Source organism: Amblyomma maculatum, chromosome 5 (genome assembly GCF_055883805.1).
Source record: "Amblyomma maculatum isolate TAMU_Amacu chromosome 5, ASM5588380v1, whole genome shotgun sequence".
In the NCBI taxonomy this organism is placed as follows: domain Eukaryota; kingdom Metazoa; phylum Arthropoda; class Arachnida; order Ixodida; family Ixodidae; genus Amblyomma; species Amblyomma maculatum.
This window is the reverse complement of record NC_139348.1, coordinates 54592365-54608473: the sequence shown is the minus strand read 5'-3', so window position 1 is coordinate 54608473 and position 16109 is coordinate 54592365. Positions and strand designations below refer to the sequence as shown.

Here is a 16109-nt window from a genome sequence, read left to right as displayed (position 1 = left end):
TGAAGAGCAATATGCCGTGCAAAACATCCTTTCTACCTTTCCATATGAAGCAGGTAATGGACAGAAAGATTTCTGCGACCTGGCTTAGTACTGGCAATCTGCAGGCAAGTTTCGTCACAGATATGTCATTCTAAACTTCGCATGTGTGATGGTTCCCCCTTTTTGCCATCTTGCTGCAGGTTGCTGAAGATACCACTGGGTGTGTTCTGACGTGGTCATCTGCGCGCAAGAAATCATAATTCGTCTACTAATGAAAAATGAACGCATCTAAAAACAATAACACACAGGTAGCGCGCCGGTGTGGGTCGCAAAAGTCGCACGAATAATATAATCCACCACGCGTGCGCGCGTGTGTGTTATGCATAATTTTCGTGATTTTCACTAAAATAATACAAGCAGTGGGGCGTGTAAGAAACTGACTACAGGAATGCACGACATTTGAATCCGCCTTCTCTTTTCCCCCACGAGCCTTCTAGCCACCATGTATGAGCAGCGTGCCAGACCTTCAGGACATATCGCTGCAGGTTGGACTGCTTTAACTCGATTTTGGGATCCAGCGTGGAAGCTGCTATATATAGAGACTCTACGAATGCAGGACCAAATATGTCATGCATGTGTCAGAAGGTGCTTTGTTAGGCTCATAAAGGGCCTGTCCTCTTTAGTCTGGATGCTTTTGCAGGTTGAAAACGTGAAAGAAAGAAAAAAGAACATTAAAGGAGCATTATGCATGACAGCCGGGTGCAATTACTAAACGTCTTCGGAGACTATAATGGGTAGAAGAAGTGGCAGGTGTTTGGCATTCATCTGTGACGAGCGGGACAAGTGATGACGTCACGCCGCTTCCTTGAAGGACGTCAGTGGCTTCCCCCAGTGGTTTCAGATATTCCTGAGACACTTTTGGTTCCTTTCTGTAGGGCGAGGGCTCACAAACACATTTGTTTGTCTCGTCAATTCTGTGCTGCAGAATCTCTACAATTGCAGTGAATATCCTCAAGTTTGCTAAAAAGACATGTTGAAATAAGTGCACACCTATATTAGAACCACGGTCTGTATAAAAGTATTATTTTAACTTGCCTCTTACAGGCGCTCTGCAGCGTGAATGAACGAATTCCACCGTGTGACAGAGGACATCACCAGATTGTTTTTGCATTTTTTGTTCCGCGCGGCTGTCCAAAAGGACGACCGCTTACAAGTCTACTATGGTGGCAATGCCTTTCACGCCGTCCAAGGCATCACTGTAAAAACGTAATGCGGTATTTATATCGTGATTAGAAGTGTATGCGAAAACAGGACAGGTACTCCAATTTTGAAGCGGGCGCCGAAACCAGCATCAAACTCGCGATCGCTTTCGTCGCTAGAGCTTGCGTTGTCTTCCTCTTGGTACGCGGCTCTGTTTTTCTGCAAAACACTCTTCGATTCCGCTGTTTCATTGTGTAGAATGCGCACCTTGACAGCCTGGATTATATTAGCGGCGTTGTCAGCCATAACATAGCCAACCTTTCCTTGGTTCATAGCGGTAGCCTTTAACACTTGTCCAACTTTTTTCTCCATTTTCTCACCTGAATGCAATTGTAAAAGTAGCCAGAGCAGCCAACGTAGGTTGGAAGGTACATTTAATCATAGTGACGCGGCAAGGCTGCCTGGAGCTCGAGCGAGGAAGACGAAGAACGCCGGGCTCACTAGCCAGCTAAAACGACCAGTAATGCCGTCCGGCTGCGTGACGGTGTTACAAGAGTGATTAGAAATGCGGCATTAGTCCAAATCTTTCAAAGGGGACGTCCTCGGCGCTAACCGTGGGCGATCCGAGCAACAAGGAGCATCTGTAGTGTCGGGTGGCTGGGGCGAACGAGCGGGTACGGGGCGTTGTAAGGCTTCATTTGTGCGACGTGTACCACTTCGGAGGTTGGCCGTCGAGAGGAACGAACAGTCCCCTGGGGAAGAACTTCATAGTTCACCTCGCTCAGTTGGCGGACTACCTCATATGGGCCAAACTATCGCCGAAGAAGCTTTTCAGACCACCCTCTCATTCGGTTTGGGCTCCACACCCAAACTCGTTGCCCGAGCTCGTAACTTGCATTTCTGTGGCGTAGATTATACCGATGAGCGTCTTTTGCTTGCTGGCGCAGGACACACTGTCGAGCAAGTTGGCAGGTGGCCTCGGCAAGCACTACCAATTCATCAGAACCGATCACTGCGAGATTAGCACTATCAGGAAGCAGCATTGTGTCCAGCATAGTCATGGCTTCGCGGCCGTGGACTAAACGAAACGTAGTGAATGTTTCGTTTCTTGCAGCGCAGTATAATACGCGAAGGTGACATAGGGAGGTTTCGATGGTCCTCGTCGACATACATTGAAAGCATATCAGCGATTGTCTTATTAAGCCGTTCGGTGAGTCCATTTGTTTACGGGTGATAAGCTGTTGTTCTTCGGTGACTTGTGCCACTGAGGCGCATAACCTCCTGTATAAGTGCAGAGGTGAAAGCTGTTCTCCTGCCAGTTATAGCGAATGCGGGCGCACCGTGACGAAGCACAATGCTCTGCATGAAAAAGGTTGCTATTTCAGCATCTGTTCCACGCGGAAGAGCTTTAATTTCACAGTATCAGTTGAAAATAGTGTGACGGCTCTGGGACTTGTGCAGCCGCATGCAGGTTTACCAATCCCGAAAGTTGTGTTGCACATAAAAGTTCATTCACTGTATTAATTTTGTTTATAACGTTTAAAAGAATATTTATCAACTACTACAAACATACTTCGGGTACCACACAACCACTTTTATCAATTTATGCTAAAAATAGAAAGACGTGTATTATTTTTCTTTCATTTTTCTAAAAAAATTCTTATTCAACGAAGGCAGCCACCACGTCACACTCATAAAATCCTCTCATTCATGCTCTATGGGCCATACATGCACGAGCGCCGGCAACACATAGCATACGTGCTGAAGACGAAAGAAACATACTGTTTCCAAGACATCCCCGACATATCAGCCGCAATGCTGTTGATCGTGTAAACAAACGTAATACTCGTGCATGGCACAACCGCGGTCGAACCGACGGCCGAGATTACCGGCAACGCTGGGTTATTCAGCTGATTTCGAATCACTGCCTATGCAGGCCTGCGCGTACATAGGTAATTTTCCGAAAAGAAAGACTAGCATGGCACATACGCAAGACAGCGAGCGCACTTCATTCGTTCGTATTGTACTGAGTTCCGTATTCATCTGTTGTAGAACATTCTCCCACGCAAACTAGTAAACCGCGGGGTGGTCGATGTTTTCGATAAGTGATTTATCATCTGAACATGCGCTCATTATCAGGGCGAAGTGCGAAGCAATGGATCACTGAGCAGAGCAGAGGCAGCCATTGCGCCCATCACGATGAAAACAACGCAAGTTTCTGCTTCAGCCGACTGCCAGTTTTCTCTGATTCGAGAAAATGCATTCAATTCACATGTTAAATTACCTACTAAAAAAAAAGCCCGCGTCACAAGGATGTTTTTGCCAGCGTTTTAACAAGCAGGTACTGCAGGACACATATCCAGGACAGTAATACGAAACACAGTTGTACTACGTATTTTTTTCATGTTCTCGTTTTTCTTTTTTTTTTCACCCAGTTCAAACTCGGCTTCCATTGAAAGCGACATCGGCACATTCGCCAAAGCAAATGGTTCCGTTCGTTTGATATGCATGTAAGAGTTCGCGCGATTCATTTGCTGAAATCGAATCATAACTCGCTTTATACTCGGCACCCAGCCGGAAAAAACTACAGAAAATTTTCTGATGTTACGACAAAATTTCTGTGCGGTTTTTGACGGGAAACCTGTTGTGACAACAGAACGTTCTGTATTAACGTCAGAAATTTCTGTAGTTACAACAGAAAAGTGCTATAGAACTACAGACAACAGAAATATTCTACAAAAAAACTACAGAACTACAGAAAAGTACTACAGAACTACAGAAAAATCTGATGGTTACGAAAGAACTACACGATATTTTGTCGTATTTTTGACACAGTTCTGTAGCTTTTTTTTCGACTGGGATGTGCGTAGCCCTCGAGCCGATAGCACCATTTCGAAATAAACCACGTGGTGTGCCCTACAATTTCTGTTTTTATCTGCTTCACTGCTCTAGCGATCCGCAACAACACCTCTTTCATTTTTTATAAGAATAGAGGAGGCATTGTTCCCAAAAAGGCTATGTGAGCTCGTCCTATGTGTGCATGCTCATCACACTACTTGAAAGAAACTTACCTTATTTACTCGATCCTAAGCACCCGCCCCTCAATTATTTTTTCAGGCTTGAGTTGTTCAGCACCATGACAGAGAGAGCGAGAGCCAAACAATTTATTAGTCACAAGTAACCTCCTTGGTCACAAGGCGGCAGCCGACTAGTTTTCTTGCACTTCCGATATGGTCACCCATGTCCATCAATTCAATTTTCGCGTTCAAGGGGTCGCTTACTCCCTTCATACGCTATATCAACTGAGGAACACGTCAACTGTTTCCCTACCAGGAATAGGTAAGAGAAGGTAATTTCCCAGGCTAGGAATCACACTCCAAAATTTATACTTTCTCACGCGCGGTTGGTCATTAAACGCTGCACATCAATGAACGAAAAGCTGAGCAGAGATTTTACTTTGCATACTTTTTGCGTCTTCACGTAAAAAGAAAAAATAATGGTAGGAAAGGCAAGAGCACAAAGTAAGACCCTTAAGTAAATACCCCTCATGGGTCTTTAAGGTAATAAAATGAAATGAAATGCAAAGTAACTCCCCCACTTACTGAACGCCGCGACAAATCCGTGAGCGAAAACAAAGCGAGGTACCGTAGTGGACAGCGCCGGAATAATCGCGCAGCGAGAGCGTCCGTTTTATCAGCAATGAAACGAGGCAGCAGGACGGGTACGATGGCTTGGAGGAAAAAAGTGCCAAGACGGGAGAAGTAGCAGCTAGTATTCTCGCGAAACACGCACGCGCGCTTTCTCCGGTGCTCTCAATCACAATGTCCTGACTAGCGCTCACGTGCTGTGAATCACGAGTGTTAAGAGGAGAGAGATTCGTCGAATTGAGGCCGCTAGGTAGCCAACTGCACGCCGTGGCCCTTCGTAGGGCAGTATGTCTTAAAAACCCGCTGTGCATAACCGAGTTGTCTCGGTTGTGCAAAATCGGCTGTGATTTGTATCTGAAACATAATATCAGCATCCCATTTCGAAGTCGCCATGCATGAGGAGTAAGCATGTAAGAAATCACATGATCAATATATACTGTTCCGAGTTATCGCAATTTATCGGCCATTATCGCGTCTTATACAAATGTCTGAAGAATAGCACGGAGACTCGAAACAAAGGAAAAACAATATTAGCACGCGGCAAATCCAATAAAGATCACTCTGAGAAAAAGAACAAAAGGGGTAGTGAGGTTAGTCTTTTTGGGAGCCAACTGGTTTGTCACAAACATTAATCCTTTTGGGGACGAAATGCAAGGGGATAAACATTTAGTCTCCAAAGGATGAACTGTAGGAGGAGGAACGGTTGCTTCTTGCAGATGCTACCCAAGAGACTAATATTTGACCCTTTTTCGTTCTTTTTTTTTTGTTTTTACTGGCACACTTCGCACTGTTGACACTGGTGGCTCGGACAAAAAAAAAAGGCCACAGATAAAAAGTAAAAGCTAGAAAGTAACGAAGCACCTAAAATACATTAAAATAATCTGAAACGTGGAAAAAACAACAACTAGGGGACAAAAAAAAAGAAAAGTCTGCAATAGCGCTCCTCGAAATCGGTACCTCATACTTAGTAGCTTGCCACGCTAACCAATCGGTCATGCCGAGAATTTTGTTTCTTCAGCATGGTATTTATTACATGTCTTTAAATTAAGCATAGGGCTATATACATTATTTACAAAGTAATCAGCCTGTAGGCGAAAATTCCAATTGAAGCATACAGCACAGCACCACACAGCGTGAATACGACTTAGCACAACTTCACTAAAACGGTGGCAAGGAAAGACAACACATCAACAATGGCAGCCAGTCCGGTTGATAGTGACTATCTTCGTTCTTTCTCTAAGCTCGTGCACCATTTGGCCAAAATGAGTAACGGGGGAGACGAGAGGCTCAAAATTCCGATCCAACATACGCGTTTTCCAGAGGCTGTGCAGTCCAAGGAGGAAAATCATGTCATAGGGTTTGTTGTTATGTTCGATGGGAATCAAGTAGCGCACACTGTGGAAATTCAAAATAAAGTCTTTCTTCAATGTTCTTTGCAGAACGTCCCAAAATAATATTGCATCTTTGCAGGCAATGAAACAGTGTTCGATGGTTTTAGGTGTATCACATAACCAAGACTGAATGCAGGTGGCATGTCGCGGTGCGCCTGCGGGGGCGCGTCAAGGCGCGTGCTCGTGCGAGAGAAAGCGCACGGCGCACACCGTAAACGTAGCGAGCTGAGCCGGCAGCGTCCAGTGTGCGCCCGCGCAACAAAGCAGCGCGAGACGTCTGCACGTGCGCGGAAGCGAGCGAGCGAAAGGAGAAAACTTGGACAGGATGCCTAGGTGGTACCACCGCGTGTATCCCCAGTTTCTATTTTTCTGTCAGAGATGGCGCTCGCTGTCAGGAGCAGCAGCGCCACTCGACGGTGCTTTAGAAGCCTATTTCTTGCAGAGCGTGTAAACAAACGTAATACTCGTGCTTGACACAACCGCGGTCTAACCGACGGCCGAGATTACCGGCAACGCTGGGTCATTCAGCTGGTTTCGAATCACTGCCTATGCAGGCGTGCGCTTTCATAGGTAATTTTCCGAAAAGAAAGATTAGCATGGCACATACGCAAGACAGCGAGCGCACTTCATTCGTTCGTATTGTACTGAGTTCCGTTTTCATCTGTTGTAGAACATTCTCCCACGCAAACTAGTAAACCGCGTGGTGGTCGATGTTTTCGATAAGTGATTTATCACCTGAATATGCGCTCATTATCTGGGCGAAGTGCGACGCAATGGATCACTGAGCAGAGCAGAGGCGGCCATTGCGCCCATCACGTTGAAAACAAAGCAAGTTTCTACCTCAGCCGACTGCCAGTTTTCTCCGATTCGGGAAAATGCAGTCAAATCACATGTTAAATTACCTACCAAAAAAAAGCCCGCGTCACAAGGATGTCTTTGCCAGTGTTTTAACAAGCAGGTACTGCAGGACACATATCCAGGACAGTAATACGAAACACAGTTGTACTGCGTATATCTTTCATGTTCTCGTTTTTCTTTTTTTTTTCACCCAGTTCAAACTCGGCTCCCATTGAAAGCGACATCGGCACATTCGCCAAAACAAATGGTTCCGTTCGTTTGATATGCATTTAAGAGTTCGCGCGATTCATTTGCTGAAATCGAATCAAAATTCGCTATATACCAGGCATCTGCGTAGCCCTCGAGCCGACAGCACCATTTCGAAATCAAACCACGTGGTGTGCCGTACAATTTCTGTTTTTATCTGCTTCAGTGCTCTAGCGATCCGCACCAACACCTCTTTCATTTTTTGTAAGAATAGAGGAGGCATTGTTCCCAAAAAGGCTAGGTGAGCTCGTCCCATGTGTGCATGCTCATCACACTACTTGAAAAAGGTTTACCTTATTTACTTGATCCTAAGCACCCGCCCCCCAATTATATTTTCATGCTTGAGCTTTGTTCAGCACCATGACAGAGAGAGCGAGAGCAAAGCTATTTATTAGTCACAAGTAACCTCCTTGATCAAAAGGCGGAAGCCCATTAGTTCTCTTGCATTTCCTGATTGGCTGCTTTTTTTGTCCATCAGATCAATTCTCTCGTTCAAGGGGTCGCTTAATCCCTTCATACGCTGTACCAACTGCTTGAGGAACACGCCAACTGTTTCCCTACCTGGAATAGGTAAGAAAAGGTAATTTCCCAGGTTAGGAATCACACTTCAAAAATTTCTACTTTCTCACGCGCGGTTCGTGCGTCGTATTTATTTATTTCAAAATACTGCAGGCCAATATTTCGGCCCAGGCAGGAGTGAATATACAAGGCATTAAAACAACAAATAAAAATAAAAATCTAAACACGGGATTAGAGTAAACGAACAAGTCAACAAAATACAACACTGTATCATTAAAAAAAAAATGTAACTCTAGAGCTTTAATGAAATTACCGCCGAGCAGCAGTAAATGCATAATATGCATTACTGCAGTCATTAAACGCTGCACATCAATAAACCAAAAGCTGAGCAGAGTTTTTACTTTGCATACCTTTTGCGTCTTCACGTAAAAAGAAACAAGAATGGTAGGAAAGGGAAGAGCACAAAGTAAGACCCTTAAGTAAATACCCCTCAAGGGTCTTTAAGGGAATAAAATGAAATGAAAAGCAAACTAACTCCCCCACTTACTGAACGCCGCGACAAATCCGTGAGCGAAAACAAAGCGAGGTACCGTAGTGGACAGCGCCGGAATAATCGCGCAGCGCGAGCGTCTGTTTTATCAGTAATGAAACGAGGCCGCAGGACGGGTACGATGGCTTGGAGGAAAAAAATGCCAAGACGGGAGAAGTAGCAGCTAGTACTCTCGCGAAACACGCACGCGCGCTTTCTCCGGTGCTCTCAATCACAATGTCCTGACTAGCGCTCACGTGTTGTGAATCACGAGTGTTAAGAGGAGAGAGATTCGTCGAATTGAGGCCGCTAGGTAGCCAGCTGCACGCCGTGGCCCTTTGTAGGGCAGTATGTCTTAAAAACCCGCTGTGCATAACCGAGTTGTCTCGGGTGTGCAAAAGCGGCTGTGATTTGTATCTGAAACATAATATCTGCATCACATTTCGAAGTCGCCATGCATGACGAGTAAGCATGTAAGAAATCACATGATAAATATATTGTTACGTGGAAGATTTACAGTCCCAAAGCTGTCCGCACAACTAACGTTGATGAGGGCACCGATTTCACAACACTCAGCGTCGTCGTCTTCTCGGAGTCTGTTGCACTTCTTCATCCTCATCACGAACAGCGAATACAGCTAAGTAACACTACCCCCCCGCGGGAAAAGCACAGTCCCGGTGCGGTCTATGTTAGCGAAATAGAACGTTGATGATAGGGCTTCAGACGGGACACATGCACTATTTCGGAGGTTGGAGCTGTGGACGTGGACTTCGGAACCACAGATTCAACTTCGTAGGTGACGTCGGTCACGGGGAGCAAAACACGGTAAGGGCCAGTGTAACGGGGCAAAAGTTTTTCACACAAGCCCACTCGACGGCACGGGAGCCACAGCAAAACGAGAGATCCAGGAGTGTAGTGGACATCACGGTGGCGGCTGTCGTACCGGATCTTTTGAGAGTCTTGGGATGCAGAGAGCCTGGCATGAGCTAACCGGCGGGCATCATGAGCACGGGTGACGGCATCACTGGTGTAAGTACAGGTGGCGTCTGCCGCGGGTAGAGAGGTGTCGAAGGGTAGTAACGGGTGTCGGCCAAATAATAAATAAAATGGGGAGTATCCAGCGGTAGAATGGACAGATGAATTGTAGGCGAATGTGACAAAGGGGAGATGAACGTCCCAATCTCGATGGTCGTCAGACACATACATGGCCAGCATGTCTGTGAGGGTACGGTTTAGACGTTCCGTGAGGCCGTTGGTCTGGGGGTGATATGCGGTGGTGAATTTGTGGCGGACGGAGCACGAACGGAGAATTTCGTCAACCACTCGCGACAGGAAACAGCGGCCACGGTCAGTTAGTAGTTCGCGAGGAGCACCATGATGAAGAATTACGTTTTCTAGAAGGAAGTCAGCGACGTCTGTGGCGCAGCTGGTCGGGATGGCTCGGGTAATAGCGTACCGAGTAGCGTAATCGGTGGCGACGGCGATCCATTTGTTGCCCGAGGTGGAAACTGGAAAGGGGCCAAGGAGGTCAACGCCTATACGGGAAAATGGGTCAGTTGGTATGGGTATTGGCTGCATATGACCTGAAGGCAAAATTGTGGGCTTCTTCCGACGCTGACACAGTTCACACGCGGCAATGTACTGCTGGACAGAGCGGTAGAGCCCCGGCCAGTAGAAACGTCGGCGCAGGCTGTCGTATGTTCGAGAGACACCCAAGTGGCCAGCCGTGGGAGCATCATGGAACTGTTCAAGGAGGGTGGAACGCAGGTGTTGTGGAACGACGAGCAAAAGGTCTGTGCCATCTGGTCGCATATTACGTCGGTATAGGGTGTTCTGGTGGAGCACACATAAGGCGAGAGATGGGTCAGGGCGGTCGGAGGTAAGACGGAGGATAATGGAATGCAGAGAAGGATCTAAGTGCTGTTCCTTGGTAATGTTGGCAAAGGCGGAGACAGATAAGACATATGCATCATCGTCAGAGTCTGTAGGACTAGGGGAGTCGACGGGATGACGTGCAAACAGTCGGCATCTTGGTGAAGCCGGCCGGACTTGTAGACGACGGAAAAGGTGTATACTTGTAATCGTAGCGCCCAGCGCCCCAAACGGCCAGTAGGATCTTTGAGAGAGGAAAGCCAGCACAAGGCATGATGGTCTGTTATCACAGTAAAATGGCGGCCGAACAAATAAGGGCGGAATTTCGTAATAGCCCAGACAAGCGCCAGGCACTCTCGCTCTGTAATAGAATAATTTTGTTCGGGCGTTGACAGGAGGCGGCTGGCATACGCAATCACCCTTGTACGGCCGTGTTGTTGCTGAGCGAGAATAGCTCCTATTCCATGGCCACTTGCGTCGGTACGGAGTTCAGTATTGGCGAAAGGGTTGAAGTGGGCCAAGACTGGTGGAGTAGTAAGAGCAGCAATAAGCTTTGAGAAAGCTGCAACTTGTTCAGGCCCCCAATAGAATGAAACGTCTTTCTTGAGGAGCTGGGTGAGCGGACGAGCAAGGACTGCGAAGTTCGGGACGAATCGTCGGAAATAGGAACATAGGCCAATAAAGCTTCGGACATCGCTGGATGAACGCGGAGTGGGAAAATCTGTGACGGCATGTATCTTGTCAGGGTCAGGCTGAACACCGGAAGAATTAACCAAGTGACCAAGCACTTTGATTTCCCGATGGCCGAAACAGCATTTCTTTGAGTTGAGTTGAAGGCCGGCGCGGCGGAATAGCTCGAGAATGGTAGAAAGGCGAGAGAGGTGGCTGTCAAAAGTGGACGAGAAAACAATGACGTCGTCTAAGTAACAAAGACAAGTCGTCCACTTGAAGCCGCGCAGCAATGAGTACATCATCCGTTCGAAAGTTGCAGGGGCGTTACATAGGCCAAAAGGCATGACTTTAAATTGATAGAGGCCGTCAGGGGTGATGAACGCTGTCTTTTCACGGTCTCTCTCGTCGACAGAAATCTGCCAGTAGCCGGAACGAAGGTCGATGGATGAAAAGTAGCTGGCTCCGTGCAAACTATCAAGCGCGTCGTCGATGCGCGGAAGAGGATATACATCTTTTTTGGTTATCTTATTCAAATGACGGTAGTCAACGCAGAATCTCCAACTGTTATCCTTCTTCTTGACCAGCACGACAGGGGATGCCCAGGGGCTACTGGAAGGCTCGATTATGTCGTTCGTTAACATCTTTTCGACCTCCATTTGAATGACGCGTCGCTCGGCAAGCGAAACACGATAGGGCCGCCTGTGGATCGGACTGGCGTCCCCGGTGTCAATGCAGTGGGTTACAACTGTCGTTTGACCCAATGGGCGGGTGCCGAAGTCAAAAAGGTCACTGTAGGTAAACAAAAGCTTGTGTAAATCAGCGGCGAATTCAGGTTGCAGATCAGCTGATATCATGCTGTCAAGCGGATCAGGGCGCGATGTGGACGACGAGGGGGTGTTGGCAGGGACGGCAGTTGTATGATCTGTAGACAGAGCTGAAATGGCACAATCGGTCATCGGGGACAGCGAAGCTAATGAAATTCCCTCGGGCAGAACTTGAGTTGAAAAGCTGAAGTTGAGGACTGGGAGAGTGGTGCGGTTTTGGGAGATGTGCACAATTAGATGAGGAAGGATGACGTGCCGCTGCAGCATGACATCAGTAATAGGACAAGCGAGATAGTCGCCATCTGGGACGGGTGGGAATGGCGACATAGGGATGTAAACGGCAGTTTCTGGAGGAAGGCGGCTAAACTGTGCTGATCGAAGTCGGGGTGAGCAGGAGGGGTCTTCAGAGCAGAGCGGGAGGTCCAAGCGAAGTAGGCCACTAGAGCAGTCGATAAGGGCAGAGTGGGCTGTTAAGAAATCAATGCCAAGGATAACGTCGTGGGGGCATTCATGTAGGACGGTGAACAACACTGGGGCATGACGGTCAGCAATTGTAACTCGCGCCGTACACATGCCAACCACGGCAGCAGGGCTGCCATTGGCGACGCGAACTGTGGACGAGACGGCTGGCGTAAGGACTTTCTTGAGGCGACGACGAAATGAGGAGCTTAGAACGGACAGTTGGGCGCCTGTATCAATTAGAGCAGAAACGGGAACTCCATCCACAAGGACGTCGATACGGTTATTTTGTAGGGCAGGGGTCAACAGAGGCTTTTCAGTCCGGGTCATAAATGCAGCGTCACCTCCGGGAGCTGCATTGGCTAGTTTTCCGGTAAGTGGCCAGAGTAGGACGTTGGCGAACTGCGGCGAGGATGAGGAGAACGCGAACGTCGTGCTTGCGGGGATGGTGAACGGTTGGCAGGACGGACAGTGGAACCGGGGTCAGCAAGGGTCTGGTCGGGGCGAGGTGGGGAATAGCGAGGGGCATAGTCTCCGCGGCGGTCAACGTAGGTGTACTGACGAGATGGCGTGTACCAGCGACTACGGCAGTGGCGGGAAATGTGGCCAACGCGAGAACAAGTAAAACAGATGGGGCGATTGTCGTGGGTACGCCATTCATTTGGGTTGCGGTAACGATATCGGGGCGAGAAACCGGCGTTGGTTGAGGTGGCAGCAATTACTGGAGGGGCAGGTCCTGAATCCGTGGTGTCGGTGGTGCTGGTAGAAGGGAGGCCCATATTCGCAACCTCTTGGCGAACAACAGCCTTAATAAGTGATATGGTAGCCAGGGTGTTGTCGGGTGTATGCGACAGCGAGGCCGCGGGAGTCATTGCCTCAAGCTCTTGGCGGACAATGCGTGTCAAAGTGCTGTCGTTCGCAGGCGGTCGAGGAGTCGGGATATCGATACAGGAGGAGCTAGCAGCCGTGTTCGGCAGCCGGTCGAAACGGTGATATATGCGCCTCTGCTTCGCCTGCTCGAAACGTCGGCACACCTGCAGCACAGAGTCCACTGTGGAGCAATCCCTGCACAACAGGAGGTTGAAGGCATCGTCGGCAATGCCTTTTACTATATGGCCGACTTTATCCTCCTCAGGCATGCCTTGGTCGACTTTGCGGCATAGAGACAGGACGTCTTGGATGTAAGTGAGATATGACTCCGTAGACGTTTGGGCCCGAGAGGCGAGCGCTTTTTTCGCGGCAATGTGGCGGCCAATAGGCTTTCCGAATAAGTCGTGCAGCTTTTTTTTGCAAATATCCCAAGATGTTAGCTCGTCTTCGTGGGTTTCAAACCACACCCGCGCGGTCCCAGCCAAGTAAAATATTACATTCGCGAGCATGAGTGTGGCATCCCACCTGTTGTGCTTGCTCACGCGCTCGTATAGGGCTAGCCAGTCGTCCACGTCGACGTCGTCGGTCCCGCAGAAGGTTCCGGGGTCACGGGGGTGGGCCATTACAACAGCAGGGGCGGCGGCTGTAGAGGTAGAGGCGTCGGTAGTCATCGTGGTGGTTCCGATGTGGCGGCCGCTGCGGAGATCTAGCTTGTGACAGGGGATCGAATAGATTAACCTCCACCAAGAGATGTTACGTGGAAGATTTACAGTCCCAAAGCTGTCCGCACAACTAACGCTGATGAGGGCACCGATTTCACAACACTCAGCGTCGTCGTCTTCTCGGAGTCTGTTGCACTTCTTCATCCTCATCACGAACAGCGAATACAGCTAAGTAACAATATGCTGTTCCGAGTTACATAAAAATGGCGCAGTGCATCGCAATTTATCGGCCATTATCGCGTCTTATACAAATGTGTGAAGAATAGCACGGAGACTCGAAACCAAGGAAAAACAATATTAGCACGCGGCAAATCCAATAAAGATCACTCTGAGAAAAAAGAACTAAAAGGGGTAGTGAGGTTAGTCTTTTTGGGAGCCAACTGTTTTGCCACAAACATTAATTCTTTTGGGGACCAACTGCAAGGGGATAAACATTTAGTCTCCAAAGGATGAACTGTAGGAGGAGGAACGGTTGCTTCTTGCAGATGCTACCCAAGAGACTAATATTTGACCCTTTTTCGTTCTTTTTTTTTGTTTTTACTGGCACACTTCGCACTGTTGACACTGGTGGCTCGGACAAAAAAAAAAAGGGCACAGATAAAAAGTAAAAGCTATAAAGTAACGAAGCACCTAAAATACATTAAAATAATCTGAAACGTGGAAAAAACAACAACTAGGGGACAAAAAAAAAAAAGAAAGGTCTGCAACAGCGCTCCTCGAACTCGGTAGCTATTACTTAGTAGCTTGCTACGCTAACCAATCGGTCATGCCGAGAATTTTGTTTCTTCAGCATGGTATTTATTACATGTCTTTAAATTAAGCATAGAGCTATATACATTATTTACAAAGTAATCAGCCTGTAGGCGAAAATTCCAATTGAAGCATACAACACAGCATCACACAGCTAGAATACGACTTAGCACAACTTCACTAAAACGGTGGCAAGGGAAGACAACACATCAACAATGGCAGCCAGTTCGGTTGATAGTCACTATCTTCGTTCTTTCTCTAAGCTCGTGCACCATTTGGCCAAAATGTGTAACGGGGGAGACGAGAGGCTCAAAATTCCGATCCAACATACGCGTTTTCCAGAGGCTGTGCAGTCCAAGGAGGGAAATCATGTCATAGGGTTTGTGGTCATGTTCGATGGGCATCAAGTAACGCACACTGTGGGAATTCAAAATAAAGCCTTTTTTCAATGTTCTTTGCAGAACGTCCCAAAATAATATTGCATCTTTGCAGGCAATGAAACAGTGTTCGATGGTTTTAGGTGTATCACATAACCAACAATTAACAGAAGAAACGAAAATATTTTTTTGTGAAGGCACACTTTAACTGGAAAAACTTCGGCATGAAATTTAAAGAAAAACGGTTTACTAGAAGGCGAGACTGGCATTTTGCGCACCCTTTTTAAAACATCATGCCCCCATACAGTTAGAATAGAGTGAACGATATAAGGGAGGGGGGAAAACATAGATATCAATTCTTTGTGTACATGTTTCCTTGAACAGAGAATGAGTGCTCATAAGAGAAGCGAACTGCGAGAAAACGCACTGATTCGTAAACTTCTTTCATAAAACGAAATAATAATGGCCGATCGGTAAAATTGGAAGAGACCACTAAGTTTGGAAGAAGGTTCACAAAGTTAGTTTGCAGGGATGCTCTGGTAATTGGATGGTAGGAGTTGAGTTTCCCCTTCAGGTAGCGAGGTGAGGAAACACTTGACGATATCGATGTTGTTATAAATTGAAGATTCGGACTCGCAACAATCACGTTACTTGAGGGCACGACGGAAAGATTAACTATTTATTTACTCATAAATAAAACGAGGAGACGCAAGTGAGGAGAAAACTATTTACATGACTTACCCGTTGGTAGGACGAAATCAGCCCTGGTTTCATCCAGAGCGCTTACTTTTAAGCCATATGTCTCCGCCCTTAGCGGGGACAGCCACCAATAACCAATAAGGCAACTTTTCTCACCAATCAAAGACTTGGGAAAGGATATTAACTAACAACACTTGGGAAAGGAGAGGTCCCACGCAAACATATGAACGGCATCACCACATTCCAAACCTCTGCCTTCCCTTGTTTTCTTTTGCACACGTACATGCGGGACCAATGTTTGCCGTGTGAACAACAGCTTAAGTTCTTATAAAAAAAAACAGAAAGCTGTCACTGAGGGGTAAAACGCCATGTGGAAACTCCCAATTGAGCAAGGGCTTCTTCTGAACAACTGTGGCTCAATCACCCCCCAAGACCAGGCCGCCCGTCCAACGACTGGCGCCGACACCACACACCATGCATAGATGCATAGAGTTA

General features: G+C 47.4%; 1 pseudogene; it reads left to right on the top strand.

The window, feature by feature from the left end:
- The window catches only part of LOC146188334 (uncharacterized), a 32515-nt pseudogene that overhangs the window by 13299 nt on the left and 3107 nt on the right, over positions 1 to 16109 (top strand).